The 19740-nt window shown below is 46.9% G+C and overlaps 1 protein-coding gene across 1 annotated transcript in view; it reads left to right on the top strand.

The window, feature by feature from the left end:
• Chchd6 (coiled-coil-helix-coiled-coil-helix domain containing 6) overlaps window positions 1-19740 on the top strand; it is a 226844-nt gene that overhangs the window by 190302 nt on the left and 16802 nt on the right.

Here is a 19740-nt window from a genome sequence, read left to right as displayed (position 1 = left end):
TCAGAAGCAAGGAGGTGTGAGCTTTTTCATGAATCATTTGGGGTGCAAATCCCTGGGAAAGGAAAATTTTAAGTGTAAAGATGGTCTGTGTGTCAGAAGACTGGGATTCTCTGATGAACTATCAACCCCTTCTGCTCCCTTGGCGTCTCTCTCCCAGCAAATTAGGTGAGTCACCAGAAAAGCCCATCATGGTACAAAATGGTTGGATCTGGCACCATGAGAAGAAGGTGTCAGAGTCAGAGGAGGGTTGCATAACTATGAGGTGACAAAGTACTTGTGAAAGAAAATACTATGGATAATCGTGAACCATGTGGAAAGCCAGGAGAATAGGGTGGAACTGATATACAGTCAGAACAGACCTGAGGAAATGGTGGGGTAGCATAAGGAACGGGGTTCCCTTTGTTCCCACATTGTGAAACACTTGTGGCTAGGGGATGCTGATAAGCAGCACCAAGGAAGGAAAAGAAAACAACAGTCTTGAAACCTTAAGCCCTAGAGGGACAATGGGGATGTACAATGTGGGAGGGCAGGACCCCCATCAGGTGGAAGGAGACAGGAAAAGGATGGGTACCCAGCCCTGGGCATGTTGCCCTTTCCCACTACCCCCAAGAGCCTAAATATTAATGTCTCCTGAATGGCAGAGGACATTTAGGTGTGTGCCATCAGCCTGCAAGGTGTCCTTGCCTTCGTGGAGGGACAGCAGGACCTATTTCATAAAGAGCCTTAGCTTCACCCCAGACTGTGAAAGCCTCATGTCAGACTGAGAAGGAGGATGGGGAGCCAGGTGACAACCACTGTGGCAGTGTAACCCCTGATCGTATGAGGGACTTCTCCATCAACAGGAAAGTAAAGCACTTCACCCTTAAATACCTGGTGCCCTGCCACCTGCCTTCGAGAACCTGACTTGGTTGTCACAGGCCACCTTTGCATCCTCTTGACCTCGAAAGACAAGATAGAAATGGACCAATATGGTTTTTATGAGGTGAAAGACAGTGGTCTTGGGTGTTTGTAGCACGCCTGGATGGCCACTGCTTCTTGCTGAGCCTATACTGAATAGTTGGGCTTTGCTCACCTTCAGGTTGGTTCTCTAGTATGCTATTACTACTGTGTCAAGGACCCTTTGCCTGAGATCACAGCTGGTTGGTAATTTTGTATCACATGCCCCACCCACCCAAAGTCACAGGAGTTAAAGACATGATCCAAGCCACAGTGCTGTTGTGAGATGGTAAAGCCATTAGAAGATACACTCTAGAAACGGGGAGTTAGACCATTAGAGGCATAGCTTTGAAGGGCATGTTGGCCTTCACCTCCTGCTCCTTGCTTTCCAGCTGCTATGAGGTAAGCAGGCCTCCTCTACCGCAAGTTCCCTGCATCATGTCTTATGCTGTCACAGGCCCAAAAGCTTCAGTATCAAGGGACCATGTTCTAAAGCTTCTGAATCCATAAGCCAAGTAGACAGATCCCTCTATTAAGTTGACCTGACTTACACAGTGGATGTGTAACAGGACGAGGGCTAAAGCTTAACTCAGACTGTTTCAGAGCTCTGTCTTTGCTTTGTCTTTGTCTTTGTCTTTGCTATCTTTCTTTTTTTTTTAAGATCTATTTTATTATTTTTAATATGCTCACACATAGACACATTGCACAAAAACATATTAAAAATAATGTTTTTAAAAGGGGGTTGCTGGAGAGATGAGATGTCTTAGTGGTTAAGAACTAACTGCTCACACAGGTTCAGTTCTCAGCACCCACATGGCAGCTTACAACTGTCTGTAACTTCTATATATAGACATAGATGTAGGCAAAACATCTATATACATAAGAAATAAAAAAGTTGGGGTGTGTGTGTGTGTGTGTGTGTATGTGTGTGTGTGTGTGTAACAGTGTAACGACTGTTGGATGTCAGGAACCAAACTCAGGTCCTGATTGTAAGCACCAAACATCTCTCTGGCCCATCTGTTCTTTCTAAGAACTCTCTGAATCTGGAGTGGGTGGTTGGAGCCTTAGGCCACTAGACCTGACAACAGACTGGCTTCAACCTCAGCTCTGCACTTACCAGCAAGTCACTCAGTCATTGAGGTCTCCGTTTCCTCACCTCCAACTAGGACACACTTTGTAATACCCTACACAGTGGCACATAGTCTCCTTACAGAAGGGAGGCATAGGATGGTGTCAGCTGTTAATGGTGGTAGCAGCATGACTTTTGGCTAGAGGCTGAGTCAGCAGTCTTCAGGGTCCATGAAGCAGGGCTATGGGCTTCACTATCCTGGAGCTGCCGGCCCTTGGGCCACATCGGTATCCTGCCTTTAGGACTATGTTCAAAAAGTGGATGTTCTTTGTGATCCATCTGTGAGTCTCTTAGTCCAGCCAGTACTAAGAGATTTTAATAATGGCAGCCGTTGAGTCACTTCACAGCACTTGCTTGGTGGAGAAAGATTTGATGAATAGATTTCCAGAACGCTGTCTTTTCCCTCATGTAGTAAACAGTGCAAAGTTAGAAAGTATTTTCCTTAAATATCAAAGGAAAAAATGTTTGTGAGATTTTTCGGATTAGCAAATGATTGCAAATTGCATTGTAAATGTCACAGGAATGAATGCCAGCTGCTAGTGGCAGAAATGGTGGGAGTTTCCTTCCAAGACAGTGGAGCATTGCTAACAGCACTGAGCAAACCAAATGATTACTTAGATGGTAAACTTTGTCCATGTTTTCGTTCATTCATTTACCACATGTGGCATGGCTCCGATTCCTGGTTAGCATGCTAGAACTGAGGTTCTAGCTAGGAACAAGACAACTTCTTTCTCTCCCAGGAAGAGCCTACTGACATTTGAGATATGAAAAACATTTTCTTAAACTGAATTGCAGAGAAAGCAACTTCCCAACAAGTGTTCACAATGCTCTAACAGTACTGTGAAATACAGTGCTACAAGTGTCTAGCCAAGGAACCTGACCTAGGCTGGATTTGCAGAGAAAATGACACTTGAACTGACTCCTATGAGATGAAGAGCTGCCAGAGGAAGGAAAGGGAAGCTATTACAGCATGTGCAAAAGCCCTAAGACAAGAAGTCTTGTAGTTCACTTAAGGAACTGAAAGATGGCTGTGTAGCCAGAGTAATGAGCAGAAGAGAGGTATAGGTGAAGTTCTAGAAGTAAGCAGGGGCTGTGTTGATATCACATGGACTATTTTACATTTGTTGTTAAGAATGCAAAGTGCATCCATGTGCTATTTAGCAACACCTCAAACAACCTTGGACCATGTGGGCAGTAGCCCAGAAGAGCACAGTGGGGCTGAACACTTACTTCTACAGCATTGCACACCAGTGGGCACAGACCTCTGAGCAGCCAGTCTTGTGAGACAGCAGCACAGGCCGCTGTGTACAGCACACCATGCTTGGTGATCACAAGTGGTGGTGCTGCTGGTTCAGTGCCCGGTATACCAGGCTACTGTTGATCACTATTTTAATGTGTGCTCATTCTACTTTACAATGGAAACATCAGCCATAAGGTAGTGTGCTGTAGTATGACTTGGACTATGGCTTCCACCATCCTGTAGATGCAGGGTCTCAGTTGCATCAGGAGGCCACACCAAGTGATTGACACATGCCATCTAGATTTGCATTGTGTGATTTGGCTGATTTAAGAGATAAATAGTAAGCTGCTCTACTACTGTTCACATGATGTTACTAACAGCACATGTCTTCAGAGTAGCTCACTGTGGATAAGCAGTGGATAAGCTTACCACACCCAGCTTCATTCCCTTTCTTCTATCTGCAGTCATGCCTGTAAGTTCTCTCGAGTATATAGCTTTGCTACAGCATTTAAGTTCTGAGCTGATGTATTTTCATTACAATTTAATTCAATTTTTTAATTTTTAGTTCTGATTTCTCCTCTTGAAGAAATGTATTGATGATTTTCCAAACATTGGAGGATTTTCTACTTTTGGTATGATTGCTCTCTAGTTTAATTTGCTAATTAGTGACTTGAAAACAGGAAACTGAAATTGCTTGGAAGCTTGTCTTATGATCCAGTAGATGGTCTGTTTTGGTAGCCCTCGATGGTTACTCTTCAGTGCTAGCTTCACTAGATTTGGAGTTACCTAGAAGACACCTCTGTGTTTTGTCTTTGAGTAGAGGTCTGCCTGAAGAGGAAAGACTTGTCCTAAATTTGGGTGGCACCGTCATCATGGGTAGGATAGGAAAGTGGGAAATGAGCTGAGCACTGCCTTCATCTCCCTGCTTCTATTCCTGCAACCGTTTACTCCTCTGGGGAAGAATTCCTGATCCCAGAGCAGAGTGCTTCTGCCAGAACGTACAATCATCCCATTGAAGGAGAAGCCAAGATTTCCTGGCCACTTGGGCTCCTGGTGCCCTTCACAACTGTGATCCAGCCACTAAAGAGAAATCCAATGTTTCTCCTCAATGGAGGTAAGGAAAATGTGCCTGGAAGGCAGGAGATCCTTTAGTACCTCTTGGTGGTCCCATTGCTGTATGATTAAGGTCAGTAGGAAACCACAAGCCAACCCAGGAAGGATGATAAATGGTCCAGATCCTTCAGGAAAGATGTGAGTCACCCTCAAGGTAAAGAACCAAGATCTGCCTGCTGAGCATGGAGGGAATGTGGGGTGCGTAAGAGAGGAATGTGTTTTAAGTACCAGGGATAGCCAGTCAGAGAAAGGTGAGGACTCCCTTTGTGTGCAGGTGAAAGGGAATTCTGCAGTGGACACGTCCCCACATCCAGTGGGTAAAGTTGTTTGCTCACAGGCAGGTCACTGCTGTTGTTACTAGACTTACACATTTATTGTTCCTTTTGGTCACTTCCCTTCTGACAAAAAAACTGATGGTGCCAGGCCTGATGCTGCACACCTGTCACCTCAGTGCTTGGAAGGCTGAGACAGGTGGTGGGCAGCGAGTTTGAGGACAGCCTGAGTTTCACAGTGAGACATGCCCCCCAAGGAAGGGGCTTCCTTTAGCGTTTCTTTGGTGTAATTTTCCTAATAAAAAGTTTCTACTGGTAGTGTCTGGGGTGTCTGTACTTCACTGTCATTGGGAATCATTCTTCATCTCTGAAGAGATTCCTACATTAATGTATTTTTCGCTTGATATTAACAGTTGCCATCATTACACTGGGATCCTTTAAGATCTCTCTTTGCCATTGAGGAGAAACATTGGATTTCTCTTTAGTGGCTGGATCACTCACCCCTGCTTTCATGACCTTTCTTCATGTTCCTGATAGTTCTCAGCTGCATGACAGACACTGTAGAGGCTTCAGTGATGGTTTCTTCTCAGAGATGTCCTTGGTGGCCGCGAAGATGAAGCAGGTCATCTTATTCTCAGGGACTCAGCTGAGTAGCTCCAATTGTCTTCCTGGCAGTTAGCTGAGTCACCCTATCCCAGGGTGTGGCTCTCCAGAATGTTTGCTTCTTAAAACTCTGAACCATGGTTTCAGTTTCTCCAGTCATGGGAACCTTCTGGGAACACCATTTCTGAAACCTTTACATGAGCTTCTGAGCTTCTTAAGTGGCTCAGGAATTTATAAGTATTTTAAAAGAAAAAAAAACAAAAACAAAAACCCTAAGTTTCCAGCCTCCCACCTAGACTCCTGAGCCTTGAGCTAGCTCTGTGGCAGCCTCCCAGGGAATGCTATTTCTTTGCATCCCTGTGAGATCAGCCTACTGAGCTAAAGGCCTTCACTGAAGCCATGAGCTAATAGAAATGCTATGGGGAAAGTGACTCAAGAACGCACAGTCACATATGCATGGCCCTTTCTCAGGTCCTGGCCTGTACAACCTGGCTTCCTTGGTATCAGACACCTGCAAAGACTGGCTTTTATGGCAAGGGAGTGGAAGTTTCCCTATGCTGCTCCACTGCTGCTGAGGCAAAGCTGACAGCCTCTGAGGAATGGCTGGACTCGGCCAGCAAGTTCAAAATCAGGGAGTTTTAATATAACTTTGGCAGAGCTGCTCCAACAACACAGCAGGGTTGGTCCTAGAAGCCTCCCATTATCTCCAGAGGCCTGAGTCAAGATCCCGATGACTCCAGCCTCCAGTCAGTGGAGGACTCTTTTTGATGAGGCCGACAATCAGAACTTGGGGATTCCTGTTTTGGAAGAATTGAGTTGTTGGTGTAGATATGAATACCTGGTACGTACGCCCTCCCACCTCACCCAAGCACTGTGGACCGGATTGCTCTAGTTTTTTGAAAGAAGAGATTAAGACCCCAGGGAACATCCTGCATTTATTGTGCCACATCTATTTTTTATGACAACCGTCAGTCCTCTTCCCATGGGATTCATTCACAGCCTGCCTTGGCTTCTCATTGTCAGGAAGCTTGTGCTGTCCTCCTAGACCACAAAGAGCCAACTTTAGAGACTCTAGAACAATCAAGCTAGGAGGAAGAGAGTTATTAACTATTTCCTGAAACTGAATCATTGTACTCCTAGGACTTTGATCCAAGGATCTCTGATTAATGTCCCTTGAAACTTGCTGCTTTAAACTGCTACCCTCCCTGGAAGATAATAAGATCTACTACAGAAACTGTTGGGTGATCCACTGAGTCCTTCAGTTCCCATCTACTTAGTAAGCTGATGATAGTTGACTTATTAAGATGTTATAATTTGAATTGAACACAAAATAAAGAGGCATTCATTCAACATTCTTAGTCCAGGTAGCATTCAGCTCTATCTGAATTCAAGGGATGCCAGTGGCTCAGTTCTCATCAGAGGTGGATCCAGAGGGTGCATACCATGATATGGGTGCTTTGTGGCACCCTGTCTGCCATCTTTTTCCATCCTAAGGCAGAGGCTGTATCCATGTGGGCAGACCATGCAGGCATGGCAGGTTAATTGGCCTCTTAAATATAGTGTCCTGGTGTAGAAACTGAGACAAGTCTGGTATTTTCCTATGCAAATTCTTAACAGACCCACTTTGGTGGGCATGGAGGCAATTATTATCCACTTGCTTCTCCCTACTCTACCTAAGGCCAGGGACAAATTACTAATACACAGACTGACTGGATGCCTCAGTGTTGTCTGAGAGATGAGGGAGGGGAGAAGAGAAGAGAGGAGAAGAGGAGAAGGTAAGACATATTTGAGCTTTTCTAAGCTGTAGGGTCATTGGTAAGACTCTACTCCTATGCCACTGCAAAGTGATGTCTCTTGGGGAAAGGAAGAGCCATGAAAAGAATTGGTCTTCAGAATATGGTGTGTGGGGGTAAATGGTTGAATGTTCACCTGTTCCAGTCAGCAATGGGGTACACATCACAATTGGACCCCAGTTCCCTCTCTCTGAACTTGCATGTGGTTCCCAGGCTCTTTTCAGCATTGCCCGCCTGTGCCCAGCAGCAGCAGTTGGATAAGCTTTTGAGCTGAAACCCATTTGCCGCCCGTGGGTCAGATGAATTCTGTTGGTGGAATTGCAAGTCTAAGACTGTTTGGCTCTCAGTTTCAGAACACACACCACTGGGTTATGTGTTCTTACATATCCTGCTCTCTGTGAAGCATGTCCTCCCTTTCCTGTCTCTTTCATGGTTGCTTAGGCTCCTTTTCTGTGTCCTGTTATCCAGAGTTTATTGTATGAGTATAGTATGTATAGTATGAGTATCATGCTATGTCCCCACCAGCCAGCCCAAAACATGGTGTGGGAGAAGTGCACCATTGTCCCGGGCTAACAGGCAGGGTTGGGAGAGAAAACATACTGTTCCATAGAAGCCTTTGCCACAGGAAGCAGAGTCTCCCCAGGGCAAGGATGTCAAGGTCAGTCAGGTGCTTATCAGATCACAGTTGTGTACTGCTTAAGGTATGACTTGTGACAGATATCAGAACTACTATTGTGATTAATATTATTTTGGGGCGTTTTACCCCACTTGGATCATTAGTTCCCAAATAAAAGAAATGAACCTTTATATTTACAATAAACCTTAAAAGCACTAGAGCTGGGCAGCTATCAACCCTCTCTGCTGTTTTACCCCTGTTAATAACCCTGAAATATCATTTGCCTTGTTCTGCCTGGGCCACTCCTACTCCAACAGGCTGGCCTTCATGCCATTCGCTCACAATCCATGCTATCCCATGGTGACTTCTCTCTCCTTCCTCCGTGGTGGTCTCTGCCTGAGACCCCAAACCCAGGAACCTTTGCTTTCCCCCCCCCTTTACCCAGCCCACGCTATAGGCATCTTTAGTAACCAGTCAGGGATAACTTGGGGGCAAGGTTTACATAACAAAAGCTAGTGTATGTGAGGATCTCCTTGTCTTGGTCAACCACATCATGGGGTACAGAATTTAGCATTTTAATATATGGCAGCTTCTGACCAACCCACTACAAACTACTGAGACACGTCTCTGCCCGTGTTTACACAGCATTGGGATGTGCTTGTTAAGCCTCAGCAGTGCACACGGTGCATTCACAGTACACACTACTAGTGCTAGATTACATATTAGCAAGTACACATGCCCTTGATACCCAGAGTATGGTCACAACCAAATTTAGAGCCACAAGCACCAGGGAGGGGAGGCTAGTACCTGGCAGCTGTCCTTGAAGAACCCTGCCCTAGAGGTACTTTGGATACAAGCAGCTATGGATGGAGCACTGCAGTTGTAAAACACCAGAACAGCTCACTGCAGCTCGATAGAAGGCCCCACAACTATTGACTCTGGAATAGCAGATGCCACAGAGGGTGAGCCACAGTGGAGCAGGCAAGCACAGAAGAGAGACACTGGGTATTGGATCTATATGCCACATGACACCTGACGCTCTCCTTGGGGGTGTGGGTGCATGATACAGAAAAGCAGGGAAAAGCCACCCTCCAGGTGGAGACTGGTACTGACTTCAGGGGAGCTTAGGTTTTTGACAGGACCAAATGAGACGGTAGCATTGTGTAAAGTGCTCACTAAAAACAGTATGCATTTGTGAGTAGCTTGTATAATTGAACTAAGAGGATTATTACTGAAGGAAACTGGGGAGTAGAATAGAGATCAAGACTATTTTCTTTCCAAGCAGCAGCAGCAGCCATGACAATGGCTAGCCTGCTCTCCCTTGGACCTAGACTCTGTCTGTGGGGTTTTATCAGGGAAAAAAAAGATGCCCACTATGGCCCCCTGAGTGACAAGCTGATTGGAGTGCAGACATGTAGACAAGGAGACTTCCTGATGCTCTGAGGACCTCAGGCCCCAAGGCCAGCTTCTAAGAATGCCAGGTTAGGGTCAAGTGGGATGAATGTAGGAATTGTCAGCAGTTTTGTGTTCCCTGCTCTGTCCTGTCAGCCTAAGTGATGAGTCCTAACCAAGTCCTAACTAAGTCCTGCAGGCCCCAGTGAGAGGCCCTACAGGGAAGGACTGCATGCCTAACAGGTATAGTCTGTGGCCTGAAAAGAAACTGGCAGCAGGCCCTCTGGCACTCCTCAGAGAAGCAAACCTTATTTGAGAAGCATCAACACCAGAGACATGAACTGCAGCTATGAAAACTCAAGCGAGGTCTAGGAAAGAACTTCCTGACTTGCCATGAGCCTTTGTAATGTCCAGCCTTTGTCTTCTACCAGAGTGTTTAAGGAGAAGTAGTAGTATGATGTATACTCAGAGTGTGGCCCATGTTGTCCTCTGTCTCTCCTCCCCTGATGAACTATCAATATCTATTTTTCATGAAGAGGTGCCTAGTATTCTATTTTGGGGATATCTGGAACTAACTATGGCCTGTGTTCTGGTACCTGGGCCTCCCATTGGCAAAAGGAAGCCGGGGGCCCTGTGTGTTTGTCTGGAAGCTTCCTCTCTTTACTGTCCTCATTATTCTTTCTCCTAAACATGAGACTGAGTAGTGTGACTTCTGACCTGGCACAGGCCTCCTTCCTTAGCTGAGGATGAGATGTGGTCCTTGCTGTCTCTAATATCAGGCAGCCCTACCTAAGCATACCCTCTCCCCATGTCACTGCTTTTGCCTTGACCAGTCTCTGCAAAGTCATCTTGGCAATCCTCTTGACTCTGTACCACAGAACCCTATCTTTACTGTGCCTAAAGGTAGGACCCCTCCACTGCCCCTTAGTGTGGCTTTTCACCCATGCCTAGTCACCACAGTCTAGTCTGCAGAGTGCAGGCTTCTTGCTGGGGGGAGCTTTGCTCCCTTCATCTTCGTAGACCCAAACCTTCCGAGCACTCAAGGGACTCTCAAGTGCCCAGAGACGCCTTGGGAGCAATGGGAGCCATGGAATGTGGTGAAGCTCTTATGGAACAGAAGCCGTGGCACACCAGTCTCTGCCTGAGCTATTGAGTGGTGACCTGAGCCGATCACAGTGGGGCATCTGAGTCCCCTGAGCTCACCAGGTAGCCCCAGACAGATGGTCAGGCAGCTCTGTGCTCAGATGACAGGGCGAGTGGAACTTACAGGAGTGTTCTGGTGAGGTGTCAGGAAGGCAGGCCTGGGGTGGCCAAGGTATTCATTGCACAAAGCCAGGAGTTGAGGCTAGTTCTGGACACAAGACCAGCAGTGCACAAGAGCCATTTGGAACTTGTTCTGCAGGCTGCAGCAAGTCATAAAAAAAAGCTTTTAAGTGGGGAATTGGGTCTGTGCTTTAGAAAGATAACTGGCAGCCTTGGGGGAGGACGAAGTGACAGTGTCAAGAGCAGAGACAGGACTTAGCACTGCCAGCTGGAATGACTCACCCATCCTGCAGCCACAGGCTGCAGTGTTCCAGGGACAGAAAATGACAAGACCCTAGCCACCCCCTCCCAGGCAGCAAAACAGATAGTCCACAGTGAATGAGACAAATACTAAGAAATATACATATACATATACATAATTAGAGAGGGAGAGAACAATATGGGGAAGGGTGGATAAGACTATGATACTGAATGATAGAAAGTGCCATGTAGAAAACAAAGCAGGACAGTGTGGGAGATAGTGACCAGGGCTGCACAATGGGCTTTGTGCAGCACTGATACAGGAGGAGGGTAGGTGGGTGCCATCGAGCTCTGGAGAACAGGGACACCTGACCAGGCCCTGTTTGTGCACTGTTACCTCCTGTGTTGCAGGCTACAGGGAGAGGAGCAGGTCTGAGGACTATGGGGTAATATGTTCTTTATAGTCTGTGTGTGCCGATGGCCTGGAGCTCATGCGTGTCCAGCCAACACCTACTAGGTAGGTTTGGAAGCACTGGCCATGGGCTTATGGGAAGGGCTGCCTCAACCTCAGGCTTTCTTGCTGTTCAGAGATCCATGACTTAAAAGTGAGCTTAGAAACAACAGTTTGGTAATCCCCTCCCCTTACAAAGACAGAACTGGCATTTCATTCCCAGCTCTATTAATGGGTTCACTTTGGGAATAAAGCCAGTCTCCCTGAAGGCAGGGCTGGCGCATCTCTTCTGTGCCACTTTTGTTTTCCTCTGAGTGTTACATTTAGATTAGCTTCTGGGGATTAAATGGTATTACAGTCCAATCTTTTTTTCTCCTTTTTTAATCAGTAGAGAGGTGAGTGCTTAGCATTGTTGCTGTTAGATTATTTTTCTGGGTTGTGTCACCTCCCCTTTCCTAATCTTTGGGGAAAGCTTGGCTGAGGCTGCATCTGCTGTGACTTGGGAGGAGCCAAGCCATCCGATGCAGCCCTGTGGTGTGCACAGACTGTTTCTCTAGGGAGTGACCTGGCAAGTGGGGAGCAAAGTGTCAGTGAAGAATCCCCTCAGTGCTGGGTGCTGTCAGTGAATGCTGCTTACCCAGTGCTAGCTGCTGGGCTCTCCCCCTGCCAGATTCCCAAAGGCCTGCCAGGCTGGAGGCAGGAAAGCCTTGTCTCTGGCCCTGACATCTTGTTCTCAGGAGAAGAGGGTGGATGTCACAGAAAGGTGGCTCAAAACAGTTGGAGATGCAAACAAGTGTCCCAGGTGTAGTCTCCAAATCATAGCAAAAATAATCATATCTCTAGGCCATGTAAGGGTTTCACCTTCCAAGAGCTGACATATATCTGGCTCCCTTAGTATAGACAAGCTATTCTAAACACAGGGGTGGGTCATTCTTTGGGCACCCACATGTAAAGGTTGGGTCACCAGTGACCATCCTTATACTTCCCATCTCCTTCCTGCTTGGCCTGGAAGTTAGCAAAGAGCGTCTGTAAGGACAGCGGGTGATGCCCAGGCTTCCTCATTCCCTGTCTGCAGCTCTACAGCAGAGAGATACGGCCCTAGGTGACAAGAGCTTTCCTAGTCCCCTGCCTTGGTTTTCCCTTATCCTTCAGGGGAGACACACATCTCACTGGAGTCCTCTCCTCCCCTCCCACTGTGTTGTAGATAGCATCTCCCTCATCCAGAGACTGTGCTCTGTCAACAATGCCATACCCACCAGATCCCCCTTGGCACACTGATGCCTGCTGACTGCTCAGCTGACTCCACTGGCCATTGGCATAAGCTTCCTGCATGTCCATCTCCATATATGCCCAGCTTGGGCCTAGGATCAGGATCCAGTATTCATTCCATGAGTGGACTCAATCCAGCCTGGGGATTGATGTTTGTAATTTCATAATCTTGTGGCTCTTCATACTCCATCTCTTAGTTACTTGTTGGCCACTGTTCCCTCATACTTCAGGTAAGTCACTGATGAGCCTGGTAGTTGTCCAAGCCTGAAAACCTCCATGGAGACTTCTACCATGTGAGCCTTTGTTCAGACAGCTGTTGGCCAAGTCCCTGGCCATCAATGTGTGTTATTACTCCTGAGCTGCAGGCTGGATAGTGAAGGTGAACCTTCTAGGAATGTAGTTAGAGACTGGAGCTGTCAGGCCATTGGTGCCCACTCCCCTAGCCAGGATTCCTGGAGAAGGAAAGATGAGATTGGAGAAAAGGAGAGATGGACGTGTGTTCAACAGATGTCTATGCATTCCTGATGGAAGAAAAGGGAGATGGGATGTGTGTTCAACAGACATGTGCATTTCTGCTGCTTTCTCATCCTGTCCAACTCTTAAACCAGTCTCCTGAAGCCAACCCAGCAACTACTGCGGTGACCCGGCCCCTCTAGACTGTGCTGTGCCTGTTCTCTACTGAATGCAGCAGTAGTGGCACACTCTTCAGACTGCACAAACTGTGTTCTTGAGCACAGTTCAGTGGATGGAGGGGGTGGTAGACATGGGAAGAAGCATGATCCTCTGATCATCCTCCTGCCCACAAAGACCTTCTGTGCTTTCTTCTAGCATTTGTTCTGTTTTTCTATGAGGAAGCCAGCTCTATGCAGAAGCACATGGGCTTTGAAGCAGAGAACTCAAATACTATTGGTGTCTCTCATAATGGCCCCTCTCAGCCCCAGTTGTATTGTCTCTAATACTTGACCCTCTGTCTTAGGTAGGGTTTCCATTGCTGTGAAGAGACACCAAGACCAAGGCCACTCTCATAAAAGACTAGCTGGCTTACAGGTTCAGAAGTTCAGTTCATTATCATCAAGGCAGGAAGCATGATAGTATCCAGGCTGGCATGGTGCTGGAGAAAGACTTGAAAGTTCTATGTCTTGTTCTGAAGGGACCCAGGAGAAGTATGGCTTTCAGGCAGCTAAAGATGGGTCTTAAAGTCCATCTGCATAGTGACACTCTTCCTCCAACAAGGCCACACATCTAATAGTACCATTCCCTGGACCAAGCATTCAAATCACCACACCCTCAGTAGCTCCCAAGGACTGTGGTGAGGGCTGAGTCTATCCTATGTTCTTCTCAGATTTGTGATAGAATCTTCATCTCCTTTAGAAGGCAGATAGGAAATCGTTTGTCTCCATTTCATTCCTGCTTAAACCCATCTGAGTATATGCCCTCCTTGTTTCTTTCCCAAGAGCCCCACAGCCTGGAGTACAGAGAATGGGGACTGCCTTGGCTCAAGATTCCTCTTCCTACTGCCTAGCAGCCACCTCCTTGGCCCAGCCAAGGCCATCAGCTTGTGTGCATCTTTATCTTGCTCAACACCTCTAGCCCTGCCTGGCCTCACCCCTGCAGAACTGCCCCTCTTCCCTTCACATAAAGAGTCAGGATTGCCTAGTTATTAGTAAATGTCCTTTAAGCTTTAACTCCATTCCAGATGTTCTTTTACTCCCCTCTCGTCCCCACACATAGATCTGCTGATGAAGCTAACCTTGGTCTGTCAAGCTGACTCTCAGCCTTCTGAGCCAGTCTCTGGTCCCAGGAAGTCTGTCATGTTTACGCCTTTCTTACAGCCCTTGTTAGGACTCTTGTGCTCTCACTATATGGCCCTTGAGACCAAGCCTTGGGTTAGGAGCTGGGGAACTCAGACCTCACGCTCTTCTACTCTGGCTATTAACACAGTCTTCCAATCCCAGATAATTTTAGCTTGCCTAGGTTTCCCCTCCTTCTCTTCAGTGTATACCCAACCCAGAGCTTTGCAGGCTCTAAGGTGATTACCAGAGAAATGGATCCAAACCCATGAAAACTCCAGCTTACAGCCCTCGTTTTACTGCGTATGACAAGAGATCTGGTTCAGATAACGCACGAACAGAATAACAAGACCCACCCTTGTTTTATGAAGCACTAAACCTGCCTACTTCCAGGAGCTGTCCTTTCCCCATTCTCATGATGAGGAAACTGAAGTTTTGTTTGTTTCCCAGAATTATCCAGTGAAAGAACAGGATAGATGCAGGATTCAGAGCCTACCTTGGAAATGTAAATTTCCATCTTGTAGCTGCTAATGGTCAGCTTGTGTGAGGGTCCAGAGGTTCTCTAGTCATGTGTGGCTTGAAGAGTAGAGCTGCTTCAAGGCCTTTGCTGTTCCCTGCTGCCCTGAGAGTCCCCCTCAGTAGCCTTCATAACCTACCACTGCTTCATAGCCTGGCTAGGCCAGTCCATGGGCTCATATCCATCTATAAACAGGTCTGCTTAGGATCACATGGGTTGCAGAGTCCAACATTCTGCAAAAGCAGAGACCTCAGAACCTGCACTGCTGGCAAACTCCCAAGTGACCACTGTGTACCCTGGAGTTAGATCAGCTGCCAAGTGAGTGTGTTATAGCCAACATATTAATCACTTGCTCCATAATGTCCCCCAGGGAAAGCCACTAAATCTAGGCTGGCTTCTGAGTTGCCTCAGGGACCCTAGAGATTGAAGAGACCTAGTGCTTTTTCCTGTGTGAGTAGCTGCCTCCTTTCTAGGGCCTGGCCTTGAATGTAGAGAGCATGGGTTCTTCTGGAAGAAAATGTTGTCCTATGCCCTGTGGCCTCCCTGACCCAGGCACTCACATTTGCACATGCCTTCCAACTTCCTGCAGAGTGCACATAGACCCAATGGCCAGGCACAGGGGGCATGCCAAGGGTATGAGCACAGGAAGGCCCTAGTGGTTGTGCCAGGCCTGTGATTTACCACTGCTCCTCTATTGATCAAGACTCATTGTGGCTCAGAACTCCTGCCTTTTTAGGAGTCTGCATTCCCCATATGAAGGGAATTCTTTTACTGTTTCTAACAAGAGCCCAGTTCTTGGGTGACTTCTAGGGAGCTTTGCTCCAAGCCTGGGAATGTGAGATCAGAGTCATACTGACCCTAATGGGCCTGCTCACTATGCCAAAAACTCACCTCCCACCTTGGGCCTCAGATCCTCATCTGTTCTGTGATATGACTGTACCACAGGGTCTCAAGGCTCAGAGCAGTATTAGTTCTACTTGCTCCCCAGGCCTGCCTCCTTTTGAAGTGGTGGCTATGCCCCATCCCTCCTTTCCTGCCGTTTCTAGGATCCAAGTGAAGCCTCTGGAAGCTTGAGGTGGTTAATTAAGTTATGTACTAGTAGTTATGTACTAGAGAGCAAACTCTATAAGAGCCCTCATTCGTGGGTTACGGAACCTTTTTCTAAATAATGGACATTGGTTTAGCAACCACTGAAATACCTTCCAATAACATTTCTTCACAGTTCATGGTTTTTAAGTTGTATGTAATGCTATCACAATCAACTGCTGCTTTATCTGTAGCACAAAAGCCGAGGCAGAGATCACAGAGGTACACCTATGTGCCACCTTCCCGCATGCATGGACACAGCCCTGCATCAACTCTCTTCATTCCCTGGTGGGATTCTGGGGCACTTCTCTCTGTGGTGCTAATAGTCCCTAGGGTTCCAGGGACATACTTCCCTAGAGCTGAGGAAGGTCTAGGAGGAAGGAGTGCCTACAGCAGATTCCTCACAGAGTGTGTTTGTACTTTTGTATTGTATTCACTGGTATGCCTTCCAGTGTTCTGTGATGATGGTTGTCAGGAATGCCTGGGAGTTTTACTTAAATTAACAAGTGATTGCCTTTCCCATTAGCTCTGCAAACAGACCCTAATTAGTGAACTGGCTAATGATGGTTGCCTCTGGGGTCATTAGTCCTGACAGACAGTGTTGGCCCTGTGCTCCAGGTACTGCGTCACTGTCACAAAGCCTGTTGTCAGGATCTACTGGAAGTTGAGTCTGGGAACACATGTCCTGTTGTCCCCTTCTTTTGTCTTTTACATTGTTTCCTTGACTCAGTAAATTACCTATGGATTAGAAGCATGGATTTTCAAGAAACAGTTCGGTTAGTCTGGGAATCACTTTAGGAACAGTGCTTGGCCCTGCAGCCTTGAGCTTTCCCAGTGAGCACAGTTACCTTTCCTCCTCAGGCTGCACCGGATGCTCAGCAAGCAGCTTTAAGGTGCCCCCAGCCCCAAGTTGTCAAGGAACAGGAAGGCAGCTCGGCAGGATGCAGAGGCAGGGCTTCTGTCTGACTTGCTACTTCTCAGGGCTTGTATCCTTTGAGAGTCTCCTGCCCTCCACAGGAGTGGACATCAGGCCTAGCACAGCCTGATACAAGATTGTTTGGTTTCTTTGATCTCTAGACACCCTGGGGATTTGCAGATAGAGCTTCATAGTAACTCTGGAAGTCCCAGGCTGGTGTTTCAGAGGTGAGGACAGCCCTGCAGGGTGAAGCAAAGTTCTGCAGAGGCTAGCACACAGGGCCAGGAACCACCATGACAAAAAAAGGTGCTTTGCATTCAGATGTTGTTACTGTACAGAATCTTCCTACATCTGCTGAAAATCTTGTGCTGTTTGATCTAAATGTCTATTTAAGCAAAGGCTAGAAGGCTGTTTGAAGGCATAAAGGGGAAAGACGGTATTCACCATACAAAGCTTAAAGTAAGTCATAGATGTAAAATGTATGACACTTTCCATATGATAAAAATGAGCAAAACTGCATTTAAATGTTCATAAGTAGCAGAAGTGAATCTTATAGAATGTTTTAAAATTGTGTGAAAGGGATCAGCAGAGCAGATCTTAACGAGCTCTCGCTGAATTACCAGCGTGACCATGAGTTTTGAAAGGCAGAAGCACAGTGTTGGTTGAGATGGGAAGGCAAGGTTTCTGCTTCCTCTTCAGACTGATGTGACAGAAAGTGCTGGGAAAGCCATAAGGGAAAGGCCTTGGCTGCTCCCATGGAGTATATATGCCTTCGATCCCTGCAATATGGATCATTCTATCCCTTCTCAACCTAGCAGTTCATGCCTCTGGATAACCACCTGGTGTTCTTTGCTTCTTACTCTCAGGACCAGACTGTCCCCTCTGGGAACAGAGCATCCCCACAGCCTGCAGCCATGCCACCCACCTTCACATCCCTTTCTTGTGGCTTCCTATCTTGGCTAAGGCACATCCATGGTTCCTTTGCTCTGAATCATTATGCTTGGGTGGGAAGATAGTGAGGCGTGGCTGTTAGAGCTTGGATAGAGAGTGTCCTCCACAGGCTCATGTCTTGAAGGCCTGGTCTCCATCTGATGCTAATGGAAGAAGGTGGAACCTTTAAGAGGTAAAACCTAGTGAAAGGAAGTCAGGTTTCTAGAGGCATACCCTTAATATGGGGATCCAGACTCCTCCTGTCTCTTTGCTTCTCAGCCACCATGAAGCAAGCAGCCTTTCTATCACCAAGTCCTGCTATGGTGTAGTATGCAAAACAACAGGGATGAGCACCCGTGGACTGAAACATGCAAGATAAACATCTCCTCCTTTCAAGTTCTGTGTCTCAGGCATTTTGTCAGTGACAGAATGTGACTTGACATAGTCATGTGTACAGAGTACCCAGTTCAGAAAAGTGCCAGTCCTAGACTGTTCAGATACTGCCAGGCTCACCACATGCAACTGTTGACATAGGACTCGTTCCCTCGGAGATGCACTGCCAGCGCCAAGTTCACATGAGTTTCAACCACTCAGAACAAAACTCTACACTGTCTCATAACGTCTCATTCCTGAACTGCCATGTTGGAATAACACTTTGTTATATCTTATTAAGTGAAATACATTATTGAAATTAATTCACCTGCTTCACTTTTGCTAAGTTAACTATTAGAAAATGTTTAAGTGTACATGCAGCTCGCCTTCCACTTGTACTGGGAAACAATACTGCCTTCCCTTCCTCATGACCTGCATGCTTCCTCCTTTAACATGCCTAAAACCATGACTGCAACCCCACCAAAGAGAGCCTGTGTGTCCCCAATGGAGAGAATTGCACTAGGTCCTGCAGGTGACGATTGGAGAACAGCACCATTCTTATAAACAGCAGTTCCTCTATTTTTTTTCTGCTTTGAGCACAGGGAGGTCAGGAGCCATCAGTAGGCAAGTGAGAACCCCCACCGAAGTGGCTTCTGACATCACTGTATGGTCACTAGTTTTCTTGGTTTGAGTATAGCAAGAACTAAACTGGCTTTGACAGTCTCCACACCGAATCTAAGAAAATGAGCCAAGTTTACATGGCATGAGTACAAACACACAAAGTACCAACCAGGGTCTGGCTCGGGGTGAGGATGAGCTGTGTGGAGGTTCTGCTTACTTACTGCCATCACTGACTCAGCATATAGTGCTCCATTTAGACTCTTCAAAGTTGCATGTGTGCATGCATACATGGGTGCATGCATGCATGTGTTTTTAACATCAATCTCATTAAAAGACAAATGCCAGGATTTAAAATGAATGCCCATCATAACAAGAAGAGACAACTCTATCATCAGGGTGCCCTTCCTCCTAGGACCATGTTAGTAGGACCTCATCCTAGTCTGCTTCCTGTTTCTGTGATCAAAAACAACTTGGGAGGAAACAGTTTATTTCAGCTCATAAGTTACAGACTGTAATCTAGGGAAGCAGGGAGGGAGTTCAAGTCAGGAACTGAAGCAAAGAGGTGTTCTGCATTAGCTCCCAGGCTCACATTGAGTTACCTCTTGTTACAGCCTAAGTTCAGGGATGGCACTGCCCACTGTGGCTTGGGCCCTCCCACATCAATTAGCAATCAAGAAAATGCCCCACGGATATGCCCACAAGCCAGTCCTCTTGATAGTTCTTCAGTAGAGACTCCCTCTTCCCATGTGTGTCAGGTTGACAAGATAAACAAGGATATACCAGCAGTAGGCACCAAGGCAGTGGCAGACTCTAGGCTTATCCTCAGGATTGACCTAGACCCCTCTCTGATCCCTACTTTGAAGTCTCTTCAGAAGATCTGTTTGTCACCAACATGACCAAGGAAGCCTCTGCTGTACAGCCACCTTCTGAAGCTTCCTTCCTTTGGATGTCCTCTCCAAACACTGACTCCTCCTGCATGCCTCTCCCTTCAGACTTCCTGTAGACAAAGGGGTAGGAGGGCAGTCATATTTATCAGACCCTTTCTGTGCTCTTGGGAAATGACATTGAATACATTATCTCCCATTTATTGCCTTATTTTATAGTCAGTAAGATGGGGAGTCGCCAAAGTGAAGGCATTCACCAAGGTCACAGAGCTGATGAGTAGCAGCCTCAGGTTTCTGTCCAAGTCAG

The sequence above is a fragment of the Rattus norvegicus genome, chromosome 4 (genome assembly GCF_021556685.1).
Source record: "Rattus norvegicus strain SHRSP/BbbUtx chromosome 4, alternate assembly SHRSP_T2T, whole genome shotgun sequence".
In the NCBI taxonomy this organism is placed as follows: domain Eukaryota; kingdom Metazoa; phylum Chordata; class Mammalia; order Rodentia; family Muridae; genus Rattus; species Rattus norvegicus.
Note: the sequence above shows the minus strand (reverse complement) of the source record. Positions and strands in the feature narration are given on the sequence as shown.